Source organism: Epinephelus fuscoguttatus, linkage group LG3 (assembly GCF_011397635.1).
Source record: "Epinephelus fuscoguttatus linkage group LG3, E.fuscoguttatus.final_Chr_v1".
Lineage (NCBI taxonomy): Eukaryota > Metazoa > Chordata > Actinopteri > Perciformes > Serranidae > Epinephelus > Epinephelus fuscoguttatus.
In genome coordinates this window covers 20,322,470-20,339,940 of record NC_064754.1, presented here as the reverse complement: position 1 = coordinate 20,339,940, position 17,471 = coordinate 20,322,470, and the positions used below count along the sequence as shown (strand labels likewise).

Genomic DNA, 17,471 nt, shown 5'->3' with positions numbered 1-17,471 from the left:
ATAACATAACTCCAGCAAGTACCTGGCAGTCATGACTGGCACCTCAATGCAGAACTACTTGTCTCCCCTTATGTAAGTGGGATGGTGCAACGTCATTTGCTGTCTAAGATATGCTCACCTCTGTCTAGCTCTACACGAGGACTGTGTTCGTAGCAAGACACTTGGCTCATGATATCAGAGAACAGGGTTGACAGGATTAATACCTTGAGTTCTCTTTACAACATACAGTATGTTTCAATAGCTGTGGTTACATGGAGGATATTTTTTTGACCTGATTGAGATCATTCTGATTAGACATTCCAACACTGATATACTATGCAGGATTTTCCTGAAGACAATGTATAGACTCATACAGAAGTAATCCCTCTCAATTATCACTTATGACCCACTTGAGTTGTGTGGTGATATATTTTTCTGCAGAGAATCTGACCTCTGCCTGGGGCATTTGTGGCCGTGTACCCCCACAGCACTCAGGTGAGGTCAGAGCTTTATAAAAAGGTTGCAACCAGGTGCCAGTCGGAAGCAGCAGGCATCCAACAGACACACAAATATAGTGAGGCAAATATCTCAGAGAGTGAGTCTAGGGTTTACTTTTGGTTTTGCTTTTACTTTCACTGGCGAGCATGTTTACACACAGCAACCGACAACCCTGCATAGTATGCCTTTAATTCTTTACATGGACACTAAATAGCCTAAGGTGATCCAATTAGATGTGTGTTTACAAGCCCTAAGGCAGTTAATTAGAATATAACGTTTCTGACTTGCACAAAGTGGATCCTCCTGCTGCGAAATGTCTAGTCTGCTGAAAATATAACAGAAGAAGAAGAAGCTTTTATTCAACCTTACTGAGAAAATTCAGTTCATTCAATACATTAGGTACAGAAGAATTAGTTTACTGAAACTCAGGTTGTTTTCAGCAACGACAAATTATAGATGTCCCCTAAACACCTCACGAGCAGACTGTCAGTAGAGGTAACAGTTATGTAACTTATGTTCGCTAAATGTCTCATATGCAGATGACTGCTAAAGGTAACGACAGACAGCTTATGTCCATTACGATTGCAGCCTGTGACAACAAGGTTACATAAGCCTACTCACATCAGAATGTAGCACTTGCAGAGAGCTGAATATCTGAATATCATATTTGAATTTATGAGAAATTATAAAAATCAGCTGAGGAAGGCGCATAGAAACAGCTGGCGTGGCATGACTATGCAGCAGTAAACATGCGCAGAAAGTAGACAGTTATTCCATCCAGAGAGAAATGATCTGAAGCAGTCCCTCCACGAATTCGCAAAAAAAAAAAACCCTTGAATTTGCGGCCAACTTTGTCAAAAATTGTGATAAAATTTGCAGCATTTTTATGTGGGTTTTTTTGGCGGGAAATTGCGGCAAATGACAAAAACTGCAGCTAATGAGAAAAGGAGGAAAAAAAATATGTACTACATACTACATACTACCTCCAAAAATAAGTCATGTAATCACTTGCTATAACAATCACACTGGATATTACAAAAATAGCTGCAAATGTTTTTTATAGTTCTTGTGGGACTTCTGAAAAATTGCAAGCCGTCACAAATATTGCAGACTTTCATTGATTTTGCGTTAATTATTGAGATCGCAAGATCAGGATTTTCTGGAGGAACTGGCTAATATTTTCTTATTGAACATATCATTAAAGGTTTATACCAACACTCTCCAACCGAATGAAAATTCCTTCAGACTAGGCTGGATCAGGCCAGTTTCTTCTGACTGAGGTGTTTACATGAGGCACTTTTATTCTGATTGGCCTATTATTCTGATTATTAGTGGAATATTAGTGACTTTAGAACACTGTGGCAGATCAAGCCCGAGGTTCATCTTAGTTAGTTGTTCTTGCAAATCTTTTGATAGCGCAAACAGCTTAGACAAGGGATGGAAGAGAGCCTAAACAGCTCCACTAAAATTATAGGGGGAGCCCAACTGTTGACAAATTAAATAGGCCATGCCCATATGCAGTGACATCATTTGTATAGCCCTTCTTTGCCCAAGTTCAAGGCTCCATGCCAAATTCAAGCCCTGCTTCTCTCTCCATCTTTCCCTGTAAACACAGCTCAGACAACCTCCCCTTGCTTATCTGAAGAAACAAACAGACTGCAGAGCTACATGCCTCTCACACAAACCACAAGCACCTCTAAAGATAGAGATGAAACCAATGAAAGAATAACAAATGACCAGCCAACTACTTGTTAGCACACTACAACATTTACTTTAAAGCTAACTATATTTTATGCTCTTCATGTAGACCTCTGTGTGTGTGTGTGTGTGTGTGTGTGTGTGTGTGTGTGTAATATATATATATACACACACAACATGTACGTACCCGAGCGGTGCCTTCATGCTGAAGTGCCAAACAGTCTGTATAGGTATGTATGTGTAAGCCCATGAGATGTAACATAACTTGTCCTTGACAGCCTTGTCAGTGGGTTGGCTCCCGTTGACCTATTGGATCTTAGCCCTTCTTCGCCCCGTTCACAAAGGCTGCAGGCCAAACTCAATCCTCGCTAGACTCTCTGCATATCTCCATCTCTCTTATCAGCTGCAACACATGCCCCCGCAACATGCCTTCCACACTCACAGACAAACACCTCTGAGACATTTTTAGAGCAACACACTGACAAACCATCCTAAACAGTACATGATTAAGTAAGAACAGAGGCCTCTAAGGGGCAGGGGAAGTACCTTGACATTTTTAGCACTTTTTTGTTGGTGTATTTGCTTTAAATAGTGAGCTGTGGCTAACCACTCGCATTGACATGCACCTCCAGTGACTCGTCAGCTGAGGCTGCATTGAGTTTTCTCCTACATGTTTCCGAAGGTGGTAGACATTGTTGACAGTGATGACTGTTCAAGGAGTGTGAAGAAAGGCTTGGTAATCTTCTCCTTTTCTTAACACCAGACATATTTTGTAATCTAGTGAAACCATTTCCTCTGCATTCCTTTTGCAGGGCAACATTTACATTTCAAAAGCAAAATAAGGCTAGCCTGGCTCCAGATAACAGGACAACTTCAGTATTTTTGTTTGTCATGGTTGTAGCTCATGCTTTTCCTTATCTTCAGATATTTTTTAGGTTATTTTTTGCTCCACAGACAGAGGGCACAGATGGAGCAGCAGAACAGCAGGCACAGTGAAAGTGAAACTTAACCTTCAGTGCACTGGGTCTAAGTTTTTCTTTCACAAACGAAGAGCTGCTCCTCTCATCTATCAATCTGATCAGATCAGCTATGATCAGATCGACTGAGCAATTATCTAACCCCCGTCCCTGTCTTCATGAGCTACCATCACATATGGATTGTTATTCTGTGGGAAACACTGCAAACAAAAGGTTGACTCCATAACTAAATTCTTACACCCGAGTGAGCTAAAGCAGAACTCCAATGACACCAATACCGAAACACAAATCCAACTCTACAGTTCTATGGACAGCTATAGCACAAACATGCGGGTCATTCAGCTGGTTCAGTTTCATTACAAGTTAGACTGAATGAAGATCCTCCTTCAAATCTGCTCTCAGGCTGTCCCCTTCACTGCAACACCCTCACAGTATCAAGATTCGCTGACCTGGAGGATCTTGGATAGATCAAGAGATCTAGAAATCCAATCTCTTCGGAGTAAACAACCTACATACCACAAAAACACTTCTGGCGTATCACATCATCAAGCACCGGTTTGTTACAGAATGAGCCAACATACTGAACTGCCACTGCAAAAGGACACATTCAGAAATGAGAAGTGAAAAGGCCACCAGACATTCATCAATAGAGTAAAAGTCATTCTTCCTTGTAGTAACTGTTGTGTAACAATCAGAAATCATTACAGACGCAATTAAGTATGCAGGCAGGTGACAAATCTGGATGAGCGAGTGGAGAAACATTAGTATGCACGCTTCCTTTAAGACATCAAATTACTTATGAGGAAATTCTTTCTGGAGGACTGGTATTAGCCTTTCAAGTAGAGCTCAACAGACTTGTAGTCAAAGCCAAGACCAAGAAAACTAATGTTGGGTTTCAGTTTAATTTGTCACCCGTGTGTATTTTCGATGAATTTAACAAATCTCACAGTCAGACTACCTAAAAATGCAAACATCAGCCATGACATTAAAAACTAACCTTAGTCCAGACTTTGCTCTTAGTCCTAAATTCCCTCCTGCTACTAAATAGCTTCCTGTCCATCTAAAAATACCTTGTTGCCCCTTTCGCTCTTTGAAACTGAAGGGCCCACTCAGGACCAAAGCCAAATGTGCACGCTTCACTGGGTATGAAACAAGTTGTGCAAAAAAATGTGAATGTACAGTGAGGCAGCGCTGACAGGGCTATCTCTACTGCACAATGACCAGCTGAAGCAGAGATTTCACCAGTTACAGATGCAATTTTATTGTGAACACACATCTCACATTGAGGATAATCCTGCGAGGGACCAAGCGGCACTGTGAAATGTGACGGCTTGGCAACAGACGGCGTCTTCTGGTTGGAAAAGGCAGATATGATTTGCATCTGCTCTCCTCATCCCACCGTTCCTACCACCATCTGCCTCTCTCACTCAGACGTTTTCACATGGCCTCACCCTGTTACATAACCAGCAACAAGGCCACGCATAGCACATCACATCACATCACATCACATTCATAGGATATGAGCGTGAGTGCAAATCACTCTTCGCATTCATTGTGCACAGTTTCCTGTGGTATGATGTAAGAGAAGAAATGTATAGTTTTAACTTCTGTGATACCAAAAACTGAGAAGGGGCAGAAAAGAGGGGGCATGTGAAAAAACACATGAAAAGCGTAAAATTCATCCAAAAAAAAAAAAAAATAGAAAAACAAACAACTATGAAACATTTTGAAGAGGAACTAATAGAGTTTAACCCCATCAAGTGTAGCAGCCAGGACAGAGATGATGGTACCAATGTGGCAAAAAGATTTTCCACATATCTTTAACTATCGGATATTACACAACTACATAATTTGTAATTTGTGTAAGACTGAACCATATTTTCCATACTTGGTGAAACAGACTCAAGACACAGTAGAATTAAATAGAAAACATACTTTTACCTAAAAAATTAAGCCTGTACTGACACAGAAAAGGCTCATGACCTGATATACATGAAAATCAGACATTTGTATACTCTCTTCTGTCCTGTATTTTGCAATCACTTTGTGAACTTAATGTAGGCCATTACCCTACTCAAGATTGAGAAACAGTCTAACAGACAAACTACACTCTGCTTAGGTCAGGAGGAATTTCAACCGATGGTATGTGAAGCCTCAGTAGAATAAAACCATCTAATAAGCTGCTGTCCCTCATGAGTGGGAAATCTTGGCTTCATCTGAGGATAACGTCACTCACTAACTCAGGGAAGCAAAGACAACGCCTCGGTATAATACTTTTAACTTGTGCCTGGTAAATAGTTTAACTATTACATAAATTCTTCTGAGCATTTAATCCACACGACCAGCACAAACACTTCTCAGAGGACCTTTTCCACGAGCCCATGAATCATCACTTTTATTTGGGTCACAGAATGGTTGCATTTTGACCTATGCCATGTCAAACAAGAATGCAGACTTTGTTTAAACAACTAGAAAAAATACATTACATGTGATACCAGTTTCACAGATCGATATCAAAATATTAAGATCAAAATCTGTGAGTAGTTAGCCAACTATTTGTAAATCATAATGAAACTATTATGTTTTTTTAGACCTATTAAACCTTGTACGACAACAATAAATAGACTTGTCCTCACCAAACTAAACCTCTGACCTCTGATGTTTTCAGACAACCCAAGATCATTCTTGAACATCTGTCCGAAGAACCCTCCCTTTGTCCTTGCTCAGCCATTATGTAACTAATTCATCATACAATGTGATGACTGCAGAGTCTATTCAAACATAATGAACGCACCAGCCCCCCCAAGCATTAACCTCCCCTGCCCTCCTCTGTACGCTACTCATGATCAATAGTGGCGGATCCATTGTTAGACATATCACATGGACAAATGATGACATTTGGACCCATGATATTTTGTATGTTTGTCATGTGATAAAATAAGTTTCAGGAAGCTGCTGAGTGATACTGACACTATTTTTTTTTTTTCAAGGAAAATGTATCCAAATGCTTAAATAAAACACATACGTAAATGTACCTTTGTTAATTTACAAAATGTCCTTTTTTACTGTATGTATCTTTAATGCATTCTTTTAAAAAAATCTTGTTTTATCATATTATAAGATATTAAATTCCCCTTAAAAACAACCATAAAACCTTAGCTCTGTTCAGTAGTTTCTTTCTATCAGCCCACAACATTGCATTCACAAGATGCTGTCCGAATGAGAAGTGGAAATTTCCACTAGCAGCTACAGCGGGCCATGAGATTTGCACATCTGAAACTTAATATGCCAAAGGGCAGCAACAAACACCAGGGCCTCAGAGGCAGAGCACAAGGGCTGTTCAAAATGTGCTGGCTGCAGTAAGCGAAATGCCCACATTCATATGATACTGAACTGGCACATCAAATTTTCAGCAATATGAGTGGGGGAGGTTGTCGGGCACTGGCCATTCACATATCTGACCGTTTATCAAAACATAATTGCTTCTAGTTGAAATGTTTTATGACAAGAGTGGCTAGTTAAATCATCCTTTCAGCCACAGAGGAGGGAAAACAGATCAGTTACAAAGCATACAAAATGAAGGATACAGCTGTCAGTAAGAGTTGTAGAAAGCTTTAGGAAAAAAAAACTCCTTTCTCTGCTCAAACTGTATGACAGACCGACTTCCCGAGAGGAATGAAGATGATGATATTGATGATCACGCACCCGATTACTTATGAAAGTAGCCAACAGTGTTTCCACTTCGAGCCCTAAAATATGCATAACGAAAAGCTTGTTTTTCCGAAGTTGGACCAAGTTCTGCAGTAAGTAGGTCGCTGTAACTATAACTCCAGTTATGGAGATGTGGGAGGCACAGGACTTGAGTGGAGCTGACAAGGTCAACCTAAATGCCGGCTGCTGATATAATTCCAATTACTGGATTTACATCTAATGCCACTCCATGTACCATCAAACACTGATATATACATATATTCCTGATATTTTATCTATACTGTGACATGAGACTAGATACCGCTTTTGATTTTGGTTATGATGCCAAATGCTGTCTTAACCTGGTTTTGAAGGCTGCATTACAGTAAAGTGATGTAATTTTCTGAACTTACAATACTATTCAAGCTGTTCTATCGTCTGTCTTTACCCCATTATTGATGATTATCTATCGAAAATCTCCTTGTTAAAATATTTTGTCAAAACACCAATAGTCAGTCCTACAATATCAAGGTATTTGCCCAAAATATAGTGACATCAGAATATCTCTGTGTCCCCAGCCCTACTTAAAAGCTAATTTTCTTGTGCAACTTGTGTTCATTGACCTGCTCATTGTTTACTGAAGGCATTGATCTTTCATGATAAGTGTCATGTTTATCAAATCAATGACACGTCATTCCTCTATCTGACTTTACAAGCACTCAAGGCGTGTTTTAATACAGCTAAAACCCAATTTTAGATTTAGACCAACTTCCCTATCTATGCCAAGCTATTACCAATAGCTGACTGGTGAGTAACTCGTGACAAGCTGAATCTTAAGGGTTTATCCACTAATATGATGCAATAAAATGGGTGATAGTCTCTAATACATATAAGGAATCTTAACAAGTTACCCCAGCCTCAAGTTTTGAAGTGGCTTACTTTCTGACCAACTGTTAAAGTATTTAAGGAAGCTACTTTTCATCTGTGAGGCTGTAAACTGACACAGATTTGTCAGATTTTAATCAGTTAACTAAAGAAGTATCTGTATTTTTAAGGCATGTAATGAATCATTTGAATGGTGTCTGAGAATCTAACGTAACTGTCTATTAATAAGGTAAAGCTTTAAACATACTTTTGGGGACCTGACTGGAAAAAGAAGACAAAGAAACTCATTCACATGGCACCAAGATCAAAAAGATTTTTATGACCTTTCCTATATTTGCTCTTTTGCTCGCTCTCTCCCTCCCCTGAAAGCCCATCATTCCTCAGTGGACTCTGATAGTAACACTAGCTGACACAAACAGGAGGAACTGACACACACAGCTGTCCCACAGCACTCTTGTCTCTCCATATCCAGTGCCACATTTTTCTGGAGGGTTTTTTTTTCCTACTATCAGTGCACCGTGTCACCTCATTAACCGTCACCCTTTGACTGACCAAGTTTCACTATCAACCCAATTTTAATCTGTTTTTGTAGTTTGTTGACTTTCGTCTGAGGTTGTCCAGTAGCCACATACACACCCCTTCAAATCAAAGGTAGTACTTTATCTTATACGAAAATAACTTTTTCAAAACAGTGTCCGTGAACAAGATGATACTGAAATTGTAACAAGCCAAAGTCTTTTCACAGCCACCTACTTTAGAGAAACAGGACCCTTGGTCTGCAAGTGCAGGGTCACAGGCACTATAAATAAAACCTGTAGTCATGTGAGGGTGAGTAAGTCACACTCAAGCATGAAAACAACATGAACCCAGTGCAAGTCATGTCACTTCTTGGGGTTATCCACTACTGACCTACAGGAAATAAATAATCTCTCTGAGACGAAACGAAGCACGCAAAGGTGTCAAGTTCACAAACTGCGACTAAATCCCAAATATTCTATTGTTTATTTTTTAACGAACACCGACAAAACCTATTTTCAATTGCAGTGATGCACTCCTTTAGTCAATCTATTTGAAATATGTGTTTGCCTTGGCCAAGTGCCTCATGCTTGAAGCCAAGATCAACAATGATTATGATTATGGTATGTGGATGAATTTACAGCCCTGCATCAAGATAACACAGAGGGGCGCATTTTTACTAACAACCAATGCACATGCAGGCTTTGCGCACGACTCTATTCTTGCATTTAACCCAAACAAAACAGTTCCCCACATACCTACAAACAGGTATTGCAACCTTTGCAATGGACCTGCTGTATTCTCTGATGTTGAGATATCACTACAGATACATACATAGGCTATAGCATTCAGCTCCTGCATGGAACGGGTTGGACCTGCTCAACGTGTTGGAGGAGACACCACTCCGACCAAAATCAGTTATGTCATGTGGTATTTGACTATTTAAAGTGTAATTTCACCCCCAGGTCTGAGTTAAACTCCACCTATTGCATAATTTTGAAAAAATGCTAAGAGGAGGGGCGAGAAGGGGATGAAGATGAGGGGGGACAAGGGATTAGAGAGCGTCAACATTTTTTTAATATAAAATTTCATGTTGATTTTTCTATATTTGCAAAGAAATGTCAATATTAACAGTACAGTACAGTCATATAATTTTGTTTACAGTTCAAAAAACGTTTTAAGTGTGCAATACCTCTTTAACCTTTGCTCTCCAGTGGCCTCAAGTAAGTTCCCCTTATTTCCTCTTCACTGGAAAATGACATAACTGGTGTTAACACATACAGCCTTTTCAGACAGGAGGAACTTTTTCACACCTCTAAGAGCTCCCCTTTTTGCATGTCCACACCATAAGACCTAGCAGTGATTTAAGTTTTTGGAACACCATTCAATAAACACAAACAACAGCTCATAACAAAAAAAATGGATGGTTAAGCGCACACAAATGGTCCGAAAGTACTTTCGGACCATTTGTGTGCGCTTAACCATCCATTTTACATATATGCGATAGAGGAAACCCAACACAATTTTGACTTGTCAAAGCGAAAGTGACGGCAGTGTGAATGCAAACACATAAAAAAAACTTGAAGGTGTGAATCTCAGTTCCTCTCAGGGAGCCCCCCAAATGGCATGGTCCGAAAACACCTATGGACAGTATGAAACTACTATTCAATACTGCCTATGACTGGCAGGCTTTGTGATGGGGTGTTCACAAGGTGTCCATTGTCAAAGTCACCTCAGAATACGTTATCCCTTTAATGACATCAGTGTACTTTTATATTTGGTAATATCATGTGTCAACACACACATAGCTGACCTCAATTTATTCTCAGACTCTAGGACTCTTTACAAATCCATCTAATAACAATACAACCATTTACAACAGCGCAGTCCTAGGAAGACAAGCACCTTGCTGTTACAGAAGCCCAGTGTTTCATGTACATGATCCCATGAACAAAACTTAGTCTGTATGACTAAATGAAGAAAGGGATGGGCTCCAGTCATTCTCGTACAGTAAATCTCCTCAGGATTGGGTTGCACAAGCTATTCAGAGGTATGTGAGCTATTTTAATAATGATGTCATTTCAGTTTGCTTTACAGTCTCATTGAAAAAATGAAACTGTCCTCTGGGTTAACTTCTGGGAAAAGTCACATAATAGTTATGCAAACTGAAATTGATTTACTGATATTGTCGCATAGATGGTCCATGTAATACTTGGTAAATCAACATAGCGATGCCTGTTTGGCAACACTGATAAAAGTGAGTGTTCTGTATTACTTTGTATACATATGTTAACATATTTATTTCTCCTTAGCCTTACAACTGTAAAATCATACCTACTTAAAATTACTCACCAACTATGTTTTGAGCACTGTAATATGATCTGCAGTACTCAGATCACCAAAATCTGTTTGCAGCCTGCTTTGACATATTTTTGACGGAGCTTTAGACTGATGTTTCTCCTGTTATGCTTTCCTGCATGTCCTTGCCTTTATCCATATGATGCCTGAAAGTGCCTTAAATGCACGACAGCCTCCACACACAAACGCTTCAAGGCTGCTGAAAAGAGTTTTATGTATCTAAGAGCAGACGCTACTAGAAGGCATTTATATTTGTGCACCGGTTCGTGCAGTGCAATGTTTAACCGCTTCAGCTCAAGATGAGGTGGCCGCTGATGCTCACATTGCCAAGCACCTCCGATCTCTACCAATGCTGTCTCAAATTAAGCCTTTGGGACCTAAAAGATATAGCAGTCAGCCACTGTTTTCATTTGTAGTCTCTGTGTGTAACTTCTGTTGTGAAAAAATAAAGTTTGCTCGCTTTGCTAAAAACTCAGAGCTGCTACAAATACATTTCACTTTCAGACAGGAGGTACAGTCATGTGTAAAGGGATGTCAATAGTATCGCTCTCAGAGGTCAGTGCACATGTCTGAACTTTTGGTGCACTGCATTGGAGCAGGGCTGTAGCCAGTCAAATAAACTAAGGTTATCACAATGGGGCAGAGTGGTAAAGAATAGATTTCAGACTTTTTGGGGACATTGTACTTCCACAGTAAAAAAAAGGTCACTATACAAAAATGAGTTCACATTTTCTAGCACCATCACGGCTTCAAGGTCCAATGACAATACTTGCATTTGAAGGAGCATTGCCACAGAGTGCTGTAGACTCAATTTTGAGATGTACAGTCATGTGCACAGGGCTGTCAGGGTTATCACTCTCAGGGATCAGTGCGTAGAAAATTTAACAAACTCGAACCTCTGATGCAGACCACACATTGAAGTGCAAGATTTGAGCATGTCATCATAGCTCCTTTACAGTCTGAATAACATATGACACCCTGGATCCTTAGACCCTTTGATTGACAGAGGACTGCGAAAACCTAAAAACACACATTTTGAATAGTGTGATGTCATATTTAACACACATTCTGTCAACAGATTAACATGGCTAATTCTGAGGGGAGGACACCATCTCCTTACTTGACAGCTGCTTCCACAGTAAGCAGTCACTGCACAACAAATGAACATGACCTCTGCCACTATCAGGTCTGCATACTTCAGACACAACCCTGCTTGCATCTCATGCAGCATTTCATTAGATTGGAGACCATATGTAAACATTTTTCTACTCCTTACAGAAAAAAAAGTGCATGATGGCATACACATATTAACAGTCTTGCACTGCTGCCAACTGCACCCACTCAGGAGAAGCGCCTTATAGCTCATGCGTGTTACAGCCCACACAATGCTGTCAGTGTTGACGGAAACACAGAGAGAAAAGCCCTACTGTGTCCCTAACGTTACCGTGGCTTCTCACAAGGGTCATCACTGTGCGGCTTAATGTGAGCTCAGGTTTAAAACCATGGCGGCTGCTGTATCTGTGCACGTCACTGCGAGGCACTGGCACGATTGCGTTATAATGAGCGATTGTCACGGTGATAGGACATCATTGAGCTGAGGTGACTTTTACATGAGAGCTTAACGCTGCGTTTACGACTTCACCTGACTTTATCTAGACTAGTGCATCTTTATGTTGCGGCTGGGGTTGACCAATTCACTGTGGCTATTGTTTATTGCAGGACAGCAGACCGCTGGGCGTAGGCTCGCTAGCTAACGGCTAACCTTAGCTACACATGACAGAGCGGTGCTTAACGTTATGAGAGCAGCCAACGGTCAAAATTAACTGAAAATAATGGTGTTAAATAACAGTATGTCAACTCAAACACACCCACACATCTCTCTGTAAAGTCCCACTGGTATTCAATAATGGCTCACAGGCTAAACTGGTTCATAAACCACACGTTTGACTGGTTCTGAACTCGAAATATGACAGCATCAATGCTTGTTGCCAAGTTCAACACATTCAGTTTAACCAGCTAGCAGCTAACGATAAGGGGTTAAAACAGAGGAGCAGGCACTCACCGGCGGTTCCCTCAGCTCCAGTAGTAGCTACACTCTTCTGTTGTGTATGTCTTGTCACAGTCGGGATGCTAACGAGCTTCAAAAGGCGACAACTTGACCCAAACTGAGGGCAGAGAGCCTTATAATAGCGTAACCAAGCCCCTGCAGCAGGGCGACCTCATCACACAGCCCCCGCCTGTGATGGTGACGATGGTGGCGGCTGTGGTTAACAGGAACCTCGCTGGGTCTGAGAGGGAAGCAGCGGAGGCAGAAAAAAGAAAAACGATAAATAACGAATGGGTATTAATGTCTGTCGTTGGCAGCAAGATGAGGGATCCCGCGTTGGGCTTTCTCGTAGTGGTTTCCCTCCTTTAAAAAATCCGTCGTTGGCAGTGGGAGTCGTGGTTTGAGATCTGCACGGCTCGCACGTAAACGTTTGCTAAGCCTACTACCACCAGTAGTTAGGTCCCAGCTCCTCCCAGTCAGCTCAGCATACACACACAGACCGATGCGGGTACAGCTGCTGGAGGTTTTGAGGACAGCGTGTACGAGGGGGAGTGATGCTAGGGAGAGAGGGAGGGATGCAGCACATGGTCACGTAGCTGATTGCAAGTGATTCTTAAAAATAATGGTTCAAATGGGAACCAATATTGGTTCTTAAATGGTGATGCAGTGTGACATAGTTGCAGGAAAGCTCCAGTGCAAAATTCAAGAAGTCCAAAAGACAGGGCCGTAAACACCTGTGTTTCATGGGGGGGGGGGGGGGGGTCTATAGCCGGATTTATACTTGTGCACCAGACCCTATGCCATTGTGAGCATTTATACTTGTGCAGTAGTGTGTCTGTGTCAGTCTGCAATTACACCCCCAAAACACTGACGTTAGTCAGCGGCAGGTTTTCTGTGAAGTGCCGTAAAGTTTAGCTGATTCAAAACACACATTAAACACACACTAAACATGGCTTAACAGAGACAATTTCAAACACAAGTACACCAATCAGCTTCACTATAACTCACAGCATTCACAGACAAAGCATTTGTCTTTTGCTGGACACATTTTCCCCACGAATATAACATGCTAATGTTTTTAGCACAAGCCTATGGCATTTTACATTGTATGAATTAGCCAAGCAGCTAACAAACTTTTCCTCTTCTCATATGAAACCAGGGACAACAGCAACATTTAATGAAGGTAATGTTACAAAATTCAGCTTCAGTACAACTCACAAGGTTCACAGACAAAACAACTGTCTTATACTTAACACGTATGCCGAACAAATATAACATGCTAACGTTATTAGCACATTCCTATGGCATTTAAAATTGTACAAATTAGCCTAGCAGTCAGCAAACTTTCCCTCTTCTCATATGAAGCCAGGAAAAACAGGAACATTTAACAAAAGTAACGTTACAAAATTCAGCTTCATTACAGCTCACAAGGTTCACTGACAAAACAACTGTCTTATACTTAACACGTATGCCGAACAATAACATGCTAACGTTACTAGCACACTGCTATGGCATTTAAAATTGTACAAATTAGCCTAGCAGTCAGCAAACTTTCCCTCTTCTCATATGAAGCCAGGAAAAACAGGAACATTTAACAAAAGTAACGTTACAAAATCCTGCTTCATTACAGCTCACAAGGTTCATTGACAAAACAGCTGTCTTAGACTAGACAAGTTTTCCAAACAAAAATATCATGCCAACATTATTAGCACACAAGTCGATTCAACGCAGAAGTATAAATTCCGCCACAGAAACTCAACAGCTAAACTTGTAATTTTAGAGTATTTTTGAAGCGAAAGTCTTAAATCAGAGGCGCCAAGCAGTGCCGAACATGGACCTTCTCAGGAGTAGGCCCAGAAGCTGGTAGTGGTGACATCTTGCCGACCTCAGCCAACCCCCGACAACCCCATTCTCCCCACCCCCAAACAAGCATGTGTTGTGAGACTCTACTCACCTCTGTCTGCAGGAGACCAGAGAAAGGCTTTTAAAAGTGTGTGTGTTCAGCTTTCAGTACTGTTGTAGCTTCTAACTGAATCTCTGTGTTTTGTAGTTTAGTTTCTCTCCTGCGTCCTGTTTTTCTTTAGATATCTGCTTTATTTTACTGTTTCATGTTCGCTATCAGCCGTACTAGAAGTTGTGTGAAGTTGCTGCTCGAAAACTCAACATTTCTTTATTTTGCTGCTTCACTGTAAAAGTTTATACACAATAAAATAACATAGGACTTTTATTGTAAAGAATCTATAGGAAATGAAATGCCTTTATCACTGCATTGAGTAACCTAGTTAGTGGCTTTTCTTCAGTAAAGGCAGGTCTAATGATAAGGCAGAGAGGAAAATGAAAGCAGAATCAGCCACAGTGAGATGTTGATGCAGACCTGTAGACAACAGGCTTTTTTTTGCACCCCTGCAAACAGACTCATCTCTAACAGGTAAACTTCTTTTACCTGCCCTGCTGCAGAAAAACACATGCAGCAAACACAGCAGGGGTCTTTAGTTGTGGATCAGCCCCCTCCTTTCAAAACTCATCACTCAAAACCAGCCGACATCAGTTAAAAACACACCTTCAAGAAGGCAGTCCTGTTGTAATGTAAATGTAAATCCTTGCTGTGCTGGGCTGATGGCCCAAAACAAAGCAAACCAAAGCACGCCAGCCCATTACTGTCGAAAAGGGGTAATAGAGTGCCCCAGGTATGAGTCCTAAAACCTGTAAATGAGTTAGCATTTTTCCACTCACGGTTCCCTCGTCTCCCTTGTTTCAAAGTCAGTGGATTCTTTAAATGGGTTTTTGGTTAGATGCCTGAAATAAGGTCTGTGGTCAACACGAGCTTTCATGTTTTGTTCTACAACATAAAATGCGTCAGTAAATACCCCACTTATGAACTTCCATGCATCCATGTGTCATTAAAAAAGGCAGTTGCTAACAAGTGGCTACATGAGACTACAGAACGTCACGACACTGAGCCTAGTCAAACACAGCTTTACAGTCTTGTTACAGTGGTGAATTGAGGCCATGCGACCATGGTGTAGTTTGTTCACAGCCTGTTATATGGTAGTAATAACAATGGTAATTTGTAAAGTTTATTTATGAGTATGATTACATTTGTTAATGATTATTTCAGATGGGGGTGCACGGTTGCCTGTTGTACCATAGTAATTTTTTTTTATTTTTTTTTTACATTTTTTTTATCAATATATGTATGTACATGCAAAAAATAATTAAAATCAAAATCAGAAATACTTTATTGATCCCAAGGGGAAATTGTGATTTGTTACAGTCGCTCCAATTTAAACAATAGATAATTCTAAGAAGTAAGAATAAGAGTATGAAATAGATGTATATAAATATAAAGCAATACAAAAGATTAAATACAAGTGGAAATGTACATTGAAATAAAAAATAAAAATAGAATGTGCTACAGTGTTTAACACTAGCACTTAAGATAGAAGATATAAAAATATTAAAAATAATATGTATATTGTCACTGTGTTGAGGCTGTAAGAGTGAACTTTAACTTTTGTATATAAATCAATAGAATAAAGAATAAAAGAATAAAGAATAAAAAAAGTGGAAGTGTGATGATAATGCTATATATCAATCAAAGTTGACAATGATCTGAGTTTAAACATGTACTGATAAATATTTTTTTAAGCACCTAACACAAAGGATAAAGGTTAGGTTCTTCCCCCATAAGGAACCACCACTGGTTCCACACTGAACCTTTATTTTTTCAGGGTAGTTGTTGTAATAGCAGCAAGCAGTGTTTATTCATGCCTGTCTGCTGTGGTGAACTGTATGCTGTTGGTCTTTCTCAATGACGATGATTGTGATGTTAATTGGGATCCATGTCTCTTTCAGTAAGGGGTGGAGACGGCTGAGAAAGAGTCACGCATGGCGGTAATGACTAAAATAATCAAATTATTAATGTTTTTGGACGTCAGGGTTATTTATAGGGTTATTTTTCTCATGTGATTCTTACAATCACTGTTCAGTTAAGGCAGTGAAGATCTGCTTTAAAACATGTCATACGTAAGAAGTTTTTCTGGCGATATACCCAAATGTAAAACAATGTAAACTGAGGTTCAGATTTTTTTTTGAAGACAATACAGACTCCATCAGATTCTTATCTGTGATTTGCCTTTGGCAGAGAGGGACCAGAGGAGACAGTCTGAAGTTACACATTCTCCTAGACAAAACAATATTGATGTTGTCCCATTATCTTCAAGGTCAGGTGACTTAATGAGTAAATATTGAGACATTCTTCAACAGTATGTAAGGCCAGGGGCATAGCACCAAATTCTGGGTCCTATGTGTAAAGGCCCGTTTCCACTGAAGAAGTTCCTGGTACTATTTGGGGAGCAGGAACTACTACAGGAACGTCCTCTCGCTCAGCTCTCTCAACCGCCGTGTCTCCACTGAGAGAGCGGAGTACAAGGAAGGTTCCTGTAAAGTTACGGGCTCTGGATGTTACGTAATCATTGCACGACCATTTTGACCGGGGCGACGTAGGGACAACATGATTGAGCTAACTGGAGTAGTTTCATGTCGTGTCCGACAACGGGAGGCTTTTAACAGATGACGTCCTGATGTTAGCTTTGCTGCTGCTGCGGCCACTGATGCTTTCTAGACATCGTGACTTCCCATAACTGAATAAATACCACACATAGCAACACAAAACTGCTTTGCTAGCTCAATCATGTTGTAACTAAGATATCCGCTGGAAAAAATATTTTTTTTCACGGGCCATTTAGTGAGTTTTTTTACATGGCGGCGGAAGCTATATGAACGCGCTAACCCTCGTCTGCTGAGTTTTAAAAATGCCAGCT

General features: G+C 40.4%; 1 protein-coding gene across 1 annotated transcript in view; it reads right to left on the bottom strand.

Annotated features, from left to right (window-relative positions):
• The window catches only part of rnf24 (ring finger protein 24), a 38,025-nt gene extending 24,844 nt beyond the window's left edge, over positions 1–13,181 (bottom strand). The window contains exon 1 of the mRNA XM_049569439.1: positions 12,664–13,181. The gene's annotated coding sequence lies outside the window, so the exon portion shown is untranslated. The remainder of the gene's footprint in view (positions 1–12,663) is intronic.
• Between the last annotated feature and the right edge of the window lie 4,290 nt (positions 13,182–17,471).